Below are 12,198 nucleotides of genomic sequence, written 5' to 3' on the forward strand. Positions count from 1 at the left end.
CTTTACAAGTTCGTACGCAAGTTGTGAATTCAAAAGCAGAAATTGCCCTTTTTCATTCATACATCGTTGTTGCATCAGTATGTTGTTCGCTTTAACACTAAGCATATTCGTAATATTCTCCTTTTCATGGGTTTCCACTCCTTAACGCTGCATTATTTGTTTCGTGATTGTGAAGCTCGTTAAGTGACCTGACTTCCAGGCATTGTCCGTCGGCTGAAGTACGGACCTTGATTTCAGCTTTGCACCCCATTTGAAACGTACTGGAAATTTATGGAAAAAAAATTGAATAGTACAAAGCAGACGAATTTTGAGTTGACAAACTGGTCGTGACACTCCTACGTTTTGTTAAGCCTTACAGAATAATTTTTTAAGTTCGATATCGAAAACGGACATCGGTGAAACATGTTTTTATAAAACTGCAATTTTAATACTAAAAGCTGAATAGCTTTAGGAGGAAAAAATCAATAGATTTATTTGTCATTTATATTACGTGACAAAAAGTATTAAAAAAATTAATCACTTCAATAACATGTTTCATTAAAACAACAGAATGTCTTCATATTCATGAAATATGTTGATTTGATACTTTTTAAACTTCAAACAGGCAACTATTCAAGGGGAACAACTTTCCTAAATAAATCTGCATAACTAATGTCTACATTTTCTAAATGCGGTCGCACTTCAATGACTGTGACCAGACTCAGCAAATAATTTCTATCAGCCACTAAATAATGTGCTTAAGTTAACAGAATAAAGGAATATCAAGAATGCGAACGTTATCTGTTTACCTTTGATTTCGTTTGCCTTTGCCTTCTGATTTGAAGTTTTTCCATCCAAGAATACAACTGTGTGTAATTTCCAACACTTAGATTTTCATTGAATTGCTTTTGGCAGCTTCAATTTCCTTGAATTTCGTTTGTAAAACTGTACACAATTTGAACGCTGGTACATTAAAGTTTGCCTATTAATGCCCTATACGTGGAGAATTTTTCCCCAACAATTTAAGACACGGCCATTTTCGAAAAACTGATAGATTGCTTGTATGAAACCATATATTTATCAATTGTCTAAAAGATAATTAAAATATTTGTGTAACTCAATTTCTAAGACCAACCTTTGACGGCCGCCGTCATTGAATTTCATAATATCGATGCCGCAACTCATTAAAACAGTTGTTCACACCTTATTTAAGAACGTCAACTAATGAAAGAATCAAATAAGAAACCGAATTAAATTATTTGACTGTGTAACTCAATTTCTAAGATCTACCTTTGACTGCTGCAGTAATTGAATTTCATAATATCGATGCCGGAACTCATTAAAACAGTTTTTCACAACTTACCTAGGAACGTCGACTAATTAAAGAATCAAATTAGAAACCGTATTGCATGAAAGGAAGCCAAAACAGATGAAGAATGTGTGTACTTTTATGAGCTTAAACAAACTTATTACTGATTAGCAGCACTGAATGACAATTCTATACTTTATTAAGCCGTACCGCTAGACAATCCCCAAAGGAAAGGCTATACGTACAGAACCTTACGACTAGCCAATACAGGCTTGTCGTACGGGGCCGTACGGCTAGCCTATTGGCTAGTCGTGCGCGTCCGTACGGCTAGCCACTTCCTTTGGCAACTTTTGATCAAGGGGAAGTAAATCAAGTTAATAAAAACAGCACTGATCGACAAAGCTTGAAGTTCATGAATAATTTTAATGTTATAAATTATTACAATATATATCATCATTTATCTTTTTATTCTATATCCTATTGGTTACGACAATTGATCTGTTAATATTTTGCATTCAACATTTATTTGGATATGAGCGGCCTCAAAATTACGCGTTAAATGTTATTTCCTGTCGTCTGCAACTGTATCAAACATGAGGAATGCAAATGATAACGCAACATGATATAGTAAGAAATATAAAACTTCGCATATGTGGAATGAATGGAATGTTTAAAGTGACATTAATACATTATACACTTTTTGTAACAGAGTATTTTAGCCAAAAGAACTTCAGCAAACGGGCTGGCTTAAGCGCCGATAAATGTCGCATCGCATGCAACGAGATTTGTCGCAACGTTGACGATAAATGTCGAAAGGAACGATACATTTCGCAAATCCTACTGACGATATATGTCGCGACATTAACGATAAATGTCGCACACCTATGTAAGTCATGTTAAAAATGAAAAATTGAAGTAAAATTGATTTAAACCTTTAAATTTGATCTATGAAGTATTTTAATAAATTCCATTAAGTCTAATGCCCAGGGTTTAAAGAATTTACATATTTTACTTGCATACATTAAATAAGCCCTTACGTTGTATGTAACAGGGCCGTATACAGGAAATTTTGACTAGCGGGAGGGGGTGGGGCAAACGGGGGGGGGGGGGGATGCGGGAGGGGTTACCCCGCACGAATTTGTTTTTATTAGGCACTGTTGAAGGTGAATTTTAATGCGTATACAAATCTTATTTTGTACTCTAAATTTTTGGTAACCATATATAACAAGTAAATCTGCACCTTTTTGCAGTCTAACGCTTTAACCATTGGTGTGAAATTCACACACATGTTTAAAGCTTTAGATTTTAGAAATGTATGATGTTTTACGAAGAAGAAAAAGCAACCTTTGAAAATAAAAAAAACTTTTTTAAGAAATGTAACATAAAGTATGACTCTAGAGGAGGTTTGATTTCAAAGAGTACATGTACTATATGAATTACAAATATAGTCGCAGTGTTCTACAATTGCTGTTTGAAACGGTAGGGTTGTGTTTTCTTGAAATGAAATAGTAGGGTTATGTCTTGAAAAAGCGGGTCACCTGAACTATCTGTATATAAAGCGCTGCTCTTCTCGGAGCAGTCAGTCTGCGTTCGATTGCTGAACAGATCAAAACGTTTAATACGTTGTAGCAGTTAGAGACCATATACCGTTTGATGGATCTGTGACTTTGGATGCTTTTTGAGTGGGGGTGACCCAGGCAACTTTGCGCATATACCATAGCTTGCTGGGTAGCCTAGAGACTCGTATATTAGTCCAGGTCACAGGTCTCCTTAAGTAATATTAGACAGTGCACGTTTCTGGTCTCTAATTAAGCCAGGGACATTTCTGTGACTTTGGATGCCTTTTGAGTGGGGTAGACTCAAGCAACTTTGCGCAATATACATGTACCATAGTTTGCTGGGTAGCCTAGAGACTCATGTATATTAGTCCAGGTCACAGGTTTCCAATGGCAATATAAGTTAGTGCACATGACAGGTCTCGTAGGTCAGCCGGAGTCTGTCAAGCTACTTATTATCGCTTGTACTACATGCACTGACCGATTGATTGACCTAGATTACCCAAGTCAACCCAAGTCACCCTGTCCGGTGAACCAAGTCACCCCATGTCACCCTGGGTGACCCAAGTCAACCAAGACACCCTAGGTGACCCACGTCACCCTAGACAACCGAGTTGACCCAACTCACCCAAGTCTACCAAGATGACCCAAGAATCAAGTCACCCAAGTGATCGAAGACATCCGAGTCACACATGGCATACGAAACGGGCTTGTATAGTGATTAAATGTTCATCATTCGAATGATACAACAATTATAAATCATTAATAGTGTAAATATTAATTGATCCTAGTTAAAATTGAGGAAGTTGAGTATCTAATCAAACGGCTAAGGAAAGTCCCAGGAAAATCCGTGTGTTGAAAAATACCACTGGCGTTTGTTGTTATTGTATATATCCCGAAGAAACGGTAAACACGTTACACGTGTGTTAAAAAAAAGACTGATACAAAAAAAATCAAAAAATGTTGCAGCCTCCTTGTTGAACATTTTAATTTTACAAAATGAAATCTTAAATGAAGATGCAAAAGACTTTTTTTGACATGTACCACGTGATATATCCTCCTATAACTCCATAAAATAAGATTAGAAATAAGACTTTCCTAGAGTCACTCATTTTCTTTTCAAATGGCAAATTGTTCATTCATTAAATGAGCTGTCAGTTTTAAATTTAAATTTCTAATACAGTTACTGTCAGTATGCAAAATGTCTTACCTTAAATTATAATCCATTTATTTGCTGAACATCTAGGTGTAATATTAGTATTTTGGTCATTTTTTTTAAAATGCACACTTTACAATCATTAAAAAACAGTATCTTTAAGGTAGCAATTAAAAACATACAAACTTTAATAGAAAGTCTCACTTGTGTTGAAACAGTTTGTATTCAGTTTAAACCTGAATACTGGTCCATTGAATCTTTAGTGGCCGAAATGAGGCTAGTATATACCCGGCAACAGCTGCCTTGCTGTATCACTTGACTCGATCGCGGTATTTAATTTCAAAGCCTTGTAACCAGGCTGTGAAATTATCCTACCTTAAAAAACTACTTGTTTTTTTAAGAAACTTGTTCACAGATTTGTATATTTTAAAATATGTAATTTAACCATTTGACTACAATAACTGTATTATTTGGAATAGTTTTGAAACACCTTAATTGTTTTTCACCAGCTGAACATTATTTTCATTGACCTCCAAAAATCGTCCCAATCTCATTTTAACACAAAGAAACAAATAATTGTTGCAAAGTTAAAGATAATTTAGCAAATAAGATCAAATGAAGAAAAATGTATTGCAAACTCATTAGTTTGTGAATGAACAGGATTGAATGTGGCAGAAATGACTGACACATGAATATGGAATACCAAAAAATAATTAAAGGATGAACAAACAATCAGGGAAAGTCTGGTAAGTGCAAACAAACAATTAGTTGTGTTCGCTTTGTTAGAAGTATAGAAAGAACACATTTAGGAAACTGTTTGTTTTTAGATCCTGTTGATGGAATACCCGCTAAATGAAACTAAATATAATTCAAATTAAATAACGAGTATAAATTACAAAAAAAAATAGTTTTGATTTGAAATATATTGTACAGCAAAGGGATTGTAAAACAATACACTTCTGATACTTGCAATTTTGCAATTGTTTTAGATGCATTTAAAATGGATTTGATAAAAAACAGAATCATACAGACTGTTTACAAAATAGCTGAAACTGCAGAGCTATTGTGTAATGCTCACAAAGGTAAGATATTGATTCTGTATATAATTTGTTCAGTTTTGCACAAACTGTTAAATGTATTAATTATATTTAAGTTCGCAAATTGAAAATAACATGCTTTGTGTGTGTTTTTCAGATCATAGTGAACAGTAAACACATTTGTTTTGCCCTCAATTAATAAGTTGATTATGTTACTTTGAAATTATCCAGAAGTACCAGGTACACAATTCTGTGTTTCAGATTATTTGAACGAAAATGCCTTGATCAAAACTCTGCAGTACTGGACTGAACAAACATATGTGGAATATTACAGACTCTCAGCCAGCATTCTTCTGATAGTTTTTCCTATACATTTGCATAAGAGGTAGGACTTGATTAATCTATAAGATGTATACTGTTCATGTAAATAGATTAAACCTATTTTTAGCTCGATTGCATCGAAAGCCTTAAAGGCATATTTGAAGCACTCTTGAGTCCGTTTCAGGGACTAGAATCTGAGTACATTGTGTCTATGGGGGAGATCTTAAGAACGCTCCCACAGTGGGGATGGAACCAATGACCCCCTCCCCCCCCCACCCCCCCCTGTCGCTAGGCGCACCATATCCACTACGCCACGGGACCCTGTAATGTAATTTATAAAGTAATCTCATACATGTCATAGTTTTTCTTTCCTTAATTAGGACATTTTGTGACAATTACATCACCCTTTCGTTGGATTAAGATAATACCACAAACTGTAAATTATTGGACATCTAGGGCTATTTTTCTTTGTGTGGATGATAGGCTCTATGATGTGAGGGAAAATAAATTTAATGAAGATTATATACCTTTTAAAACGACATATTCAAGATCCACAGTAAAAAAGAAAATTCGGATATATTGGATGCATAAAAAGAAATTTTACTAGATTTGATACCTAAAGCGTTGAAACCCTACCTTTAAATGTAAATTAATAAAATGATTTTGTCGAGTGTAGTCATATGGAGAAAACCAACTGTAGCGGTAAAGTTTAGAAAATTAATCCTATACTTTTGATATGTGTCAGTAGAAATTAGCGTTGGTATAGTTTTCAATGGCTGCATTGCATTTTATGTTAGTGTTTGTACTGAATTTTAGTAAGTCAGTAAATTAATCTGATACTTTTGACCTGTCTGGCTATGAATAGCGATCATATGGTTTTAGAAGTTAAACTGCACTTGATATCAATGTGTGTACTTGAATCTGATATCAGTGTTTGTATTTGAATCTTATAAATTAGTATGTAATTTTTGTATTTTCCATGCTTGCACCAAACACGATCTGCATATAAGAAATATTTTGTATGTTTTACAAGCAAATAATGCAGTCTACAACCCACTTAAACTAATTACACTGATTAGTGATGGGCAGTTCAATTTTAATCAGTTTCATTAATGGTTTGTAGAAACTCGCCACTTTCATTCTGTTGAACTATTATCCATTTACCAATGAGATACGTATTTTTACTCATTTGTAGTCCCTTTGAAAGTTAAATTTATTTAAAGACCTTTCTTACTAGATTACATTTGTAAAGGCTTCATTTCCAACCCTGAGATACTGATGAGCAGCAAACAGCACAAAACCTTAACAGACTGCGAGTTACTTGCAGGCTGTTCTGGTTGTATGCTGTTTGCACATAGCCATTTCACTTTGCTTCTGAGTGGGACAGGGCTATGATATGACAATCATATGGTTATCTCTCAGACAGCATATGGACCGGGCCATTCAGAGGCCTGCATAAGCCTCATTGAGAGACTGAACTACAATGTAAACTCTGTCATACCATCCACCGGCCTCACTCTATTTCTGGTAACAATTTCAAGACACCTAGCACCTTTCATTGGCTTTGTGAATGTTGACTGGTCTCAAAATCAGGAGAAAATATCAGTATTTTTCCAAAATGTCTGTAGTTATACATTATTTGGTCTGTTTTTGAAATAATGGTTTGTAAAAAATTCACCAGTTCAAATCATGTAATCAAATCAACAGGTATTTTTTGCACAGATTGGAAGACATTATATTAAAAAGGAATTGACGTGCCATGCATTACGAATATCGAGCCCTGGGAAGTGGGCTCGAGGATTTTACGTGAAGACTGAACACTTTATTATTTATGTATTCCGAATATCACAACCTGGCGGAATAGTAGTTATTGATACATGAAAAAACATTTTGATTTTTGATGTTGACAATTTTGCTCTGCAGTGTGCCTGTCTAAGTGGTGAAAAGAAACTAGTAAAATTCATGCTGAAAAGAGGTAAAATAGTACATTTTTACTATGCTTCAAATATAAAAGAAAATTTGTTTATTTTAGCCTGTATTACTGTATTATTTGTATGTCTAAAGTACAAAGCAGATATAGACTGGGATATTTATAAGTACACGTTTTGCGGCATCCGGAAGAAAAACGTCTGCTCAATTCAAATCAGATCATCATGGACGTTCTTTTGAAAATTTCCTGGGCATAATATCTTGGCCCGCTTGGCCCAGTTCAATTATCAGCTAAATTGCTGAACGAACTTGTGCATTATAGCCCTTAAAATTAAAACAAATGGCAAAACTAACCTAGTCTCCTCTCTTACTCAAACAGTTAAAATTGCATCATCATCACATTTTGTTACATTATGTTTGTGGGGTAAAAAAGGTTAGCCTGCAAGTATGAAAACCAGTCAAATCGCTTGAAACACTTTTGAAATACGGCCCTTGAATAATCTGAAATTTGCTAAATCAAAGTCGAGTGGTCTCTTACTTAACAATTTTTAATCTTATAATTGTCAAACATGATCAATGTAATCCAGAGCTTTACAAACTGGCATATTTTGTGACAAATTGGCACTAACTTGTTTCAAATAGATGTATTGCAATTTGCTCTGTGTGTTGAACATATTAGTGGCAATTTGGTAGATATAAGTAATGACTGTTGACCTTTTTATTGGCTAATTAGCTAAAAACACTGTTTATGTATTGCTCTTTTTGTGATTCACATAAGGGGCTGACATCAAGCGGACCACAAATGGCGGCGACAGTGCATTAAAGCTTGCCACATTTGGAGTCCTAAGCGCCTTTCAGCCAGACATATTAGTTCTGGAAGAAATCATTTACGCAGGTATCGGCACATTGAGCAGATGTAGTTTTTAAATTGGTATTAACTTAAAACCCATGCGTTACTTACAAAATATGTATAAATCCTCAGAGGTATGTTAAATACAGATGACTCTTTATGCAAAAAAATAAATATTTGATTTTTATTTCAGAAAATCATCATTTATACGTCAAATAGAACAAATGTGTTCAAAGTTTTTGTTTATAATTCTGAACCAGTTCTTACAAAGATTCGTTTAATGGCCTTTAATTTTTTGCCAATGAATTCTAGCCGCGCTCTGGGAAAATGGGGCCTACTGCATGTGTGAAAAGTATTTTCCCTGATAAGCTTTTGCGGTCAACACCAGCTAATCAGGGAAGACATTTTTCCACTCAATTGCATTTTCTCTAAGAAGATACCTCCTTTTAACATAAAATACCACCAAAGCACAGACACATCTTTGGACAACACTTAACGCACATGCATTAAACCCCGTTTCCCCAGAGCGAGGCTTGTGTGAATCTAGATCTGTGTCACTCCAGGTTGTGATGTGAATGCGGCCAATCATGCGGGCTATACTCCTCTTCACAGAGCGGCAGGGCAGGGACACTTGCAGATCATACAGCTCCTTCTCAAACATGGTAAGTTGGTATTATTGCCTGCCAACGGAGTCAAACCAAAATGGAACATTCAGCATCAATTTCATTGGTTTCATGAATTGCATAAGTTATAAATTATGTACATTTAATATTCAGCCAGTCGTTGAGGAAATGAGGATTATTGCATGTGCCTTAAGTGTTGTCCCAGATTAGCCTGTACAGTCTGCCTAGATTTTTTTTTGCTTTCAACAGACTCTGTAGCGCCGTTGAATGTCGCATCGCCGTTATATGTCGCAGGCTACGAGATCTATCGCATCCTTTCACGATAAATTTAACTATATATGTCGCAACGTTAACGATAAATGTCGCAATAATTACAACTGCCGATATATGTCGCAACATTAACGTTAAATGTCGCACACCTTTGTAAGTCATGTTTAAAATGAAAAGTTGTAGTAAAAATGACTAAAACTTTAAGATAAGATCTAGATTACCCGACGAGAACCGTCAGGTTCTTGTAGAGAACACAAACAATCACCACGCTGATAGTGATGTTTCGTCTGAATTCTTCACATGCACGTGACCATTAATGCAAGTTTTTTTTTAAATTTTAACGTTTACCATTGCAAAAAAATAACCCACTTTCATACCAAATCACACTTAAACCAACAAAAAACTGTGTTTTTTTTGTAAATTGATATGAGCAGAATTTGAGTTTTATTAGTTAAAGCGAGTTTTATGTAAGCTAAACTGTGCTTAACCGAGTTTTACGTGTTTTTTTAAGTAGTTGGTTTTGTGTGCGTCAAAAGTGAGTCATTTTATTCATGAGTTGGTCTATGTGTGTTTAAGTGTTTCTTTTGGGGTTTCATAAGCGAGTCTTTTTCAGCAGAAGTTGGTCATTTTTAAACAGAAGTGGGTTAAAGTGAGTTTAATATGGCCTTTTATAAATAATTTGAGATCCGCAACAAGGCTAAAAGACTAACACACTTCAATAAGTTGGTATTTTGTTTATTAATATAACTCAACAATGAAACAATAATTCTAGGTCTTTGTTTCATGTTCATAGCCATATATTATTAAGGTGAATTGTAAAGGTGCTTTTTAAAGGCTTGTTTGCCATTGCACCTTTTGTACATCTGTGGACTCCCCATAATTTTAAGGAGATATTGGTTGAAAATTGCTCTTACATAACATCACAGGTTCACAGATGGACAACAAGTATCACTGCCAAAGACTATACAAATGTTCAAACTTAGTTTTATACCTGAAAATGAAAGTGTTTGTCTTTCACTGTGAATCTATAAATAAATATTAAATATATTTTAAGAACAATCACACATCTATAAAATGTGAATACTTCTATTTAATTTATGTTCTTTGGAGAATTCAATAGACTTACAGTGTTTTTGTTGTTGCTTTTTTAAGGGAGAACCTGATACTGTTTCTATAATAAATAAAACCAGTTTAAGTTTGAAAATGTTGATAAATATATGAAACTTCAAATACAGCTGCCTTCATAGTAGTGTGATGCAATTAAAACAAGGGCATGGTGTTGTTCCAAGGAAGCAGGTGGGACTTGACGCCACAGAGTGCTGCATCACATCTTCAGGCCTAGATGGAGCGCTGATATAGATAAATGTTTATGATCCAAAGTTGATTTAATTGGGGGGAAGGGGGGGGGGGGGGGGGTGGGGGGCTTATCTCTTATCTGATACCATACTGTGTGTGCCATAATCAACTTAAGGTATACCCACTGATAAGGCAAAAAAAATTGCTTTAAATGTGTATTTTGTTCTGCATTTTTACGAACAGTTTAGTTATTCTGCACTTTATTCATAAGCAAGTGCGCTGAAATGCATTTGTTCTGCATATTCATTTTCTTTAAGCGTATTTTTATGTCCCCAGTTTATACTGGGGACATATTGCTTTTGCCCTGTCTGTTTGTTGGTTTGTTTGCGCTTTAAAATTGGCAATAACTTTTGCAATATTGAAGATAGCAACTTGATATTAGGCATACATGTGTATTTTTTATTTTAGCTGCACATTTTGAGTGGTGAAAGGTCAAGGTAATCCTTTTATGTCAAATATATGGGGGGGGGGCATATTGTTTCACAAACACATCCTGTTCTGTATGTGTTTCATTTAAGGAGTGCTTTTTTAACTAAGTGTTTCTTCTGTAGACAAAGTGAATCTTTTTATGCAAGAATCATTTTTTAATGAAGTGCATTCATATAAGTGTATCTTCTGATTTAATTTTTTTAAATTTCTGTACAAGTGTATATTTTAGTTCATCTTCATAAAAAAGGAGCAACACTTTAGCAAATAACTAAAGCTAAAGGACAGAGATACAGTGTTTAATAGGAGGATTGTACTGAATTTATTTTTGTATCTTTACATAACGTTAATGGTCTTATTGTTGTAATTTATTTGCTCATAAAATATGTGAATCAGTAGAACAGCATTTAAAAGGACAAGTACAACTAAATCAGGCAGTGGGTAAGTAATAAAACATATTTAAAGTGTCAAAATATTATGATGGCTTGCCTGCATCAATTATATCTAATCAACATAAAAAATAAGTATTTGAACTTTCTTATAACCCCAATACAATTAATGCCTACCACATTGACTATTAACATACATTTTAAAAGGCAATTAAAATAATATTCATAATATTATTATTATTTGCCAACACCATTCAGCATGTTATATTGAAATATTCACAAGTAAATATAATATGCTTAGGGTGCCGTGTATTATTCAATTAATATTTTGGTGTTAAAATGTACCTAATCAGTGGATATTTCTCAGATTGAGTATGGCTGACACAGTATTGTAATACTTAGACACTTCTAAGTTGTCAGGATAGAACAAACGACCGAGTTAAGGTTTAACAAATCTATTCATTCAAATCGTAGAACGCGTCTTAAGAAGTTTGGTTTACGAATAAATAACTATAAGTATGATGAAGGTGCGCAGCATCACTGTTACTTGATTACTATTTTAAATAACTAAAAAGAATACTTAAGATTTTACAGAACTATTCCCTACCATTATGATGGCTTTAGCTTAAGCTGGTAGGTTTCCGACTTTTAAATGACGTGGATTTTGAGTCATTGACCGAGGTGAAGAATCCGTGATGCTGCGCGCTATTTATAGTGAAGATGCTTTAGGATTCCGAAACTTAGGCGTCCCAACCAATCAACGTGCACTTAGGAATTCCTTAACCAATAAAACAAGTTTACAAAGAGCCATTTTCCTAAACAGCATTTCGGAATCCTAAATCAACAAAGTAAGTCAATAATATGAGTTGTTACATTATAAAAAACAATTTGTATTAAAACACATAACATTAATACATAATATCAGGCAGAAATGTTCTGCATTTAAATTCTGTTAAACATTTTAATAATACAATGGAAACATGAAACTATATGATGC

The sequence above is a fragment of the Dreissena polymorpha genome, chromosome 13, assembly GCF_020536995.1.
Source record: "Dreissena polymorpha isolate Duluth1 chromosome 13, UMN_Dpol_1.0, whole genome shotgun sequence".
Taxonomy (NCBI): domain Eukaryota; kingdom Metazoa; phylum Mollusca; class Bivalvia; order Myida; family Dreissenidae; genus Dreissena; species Dreissena polymorpha.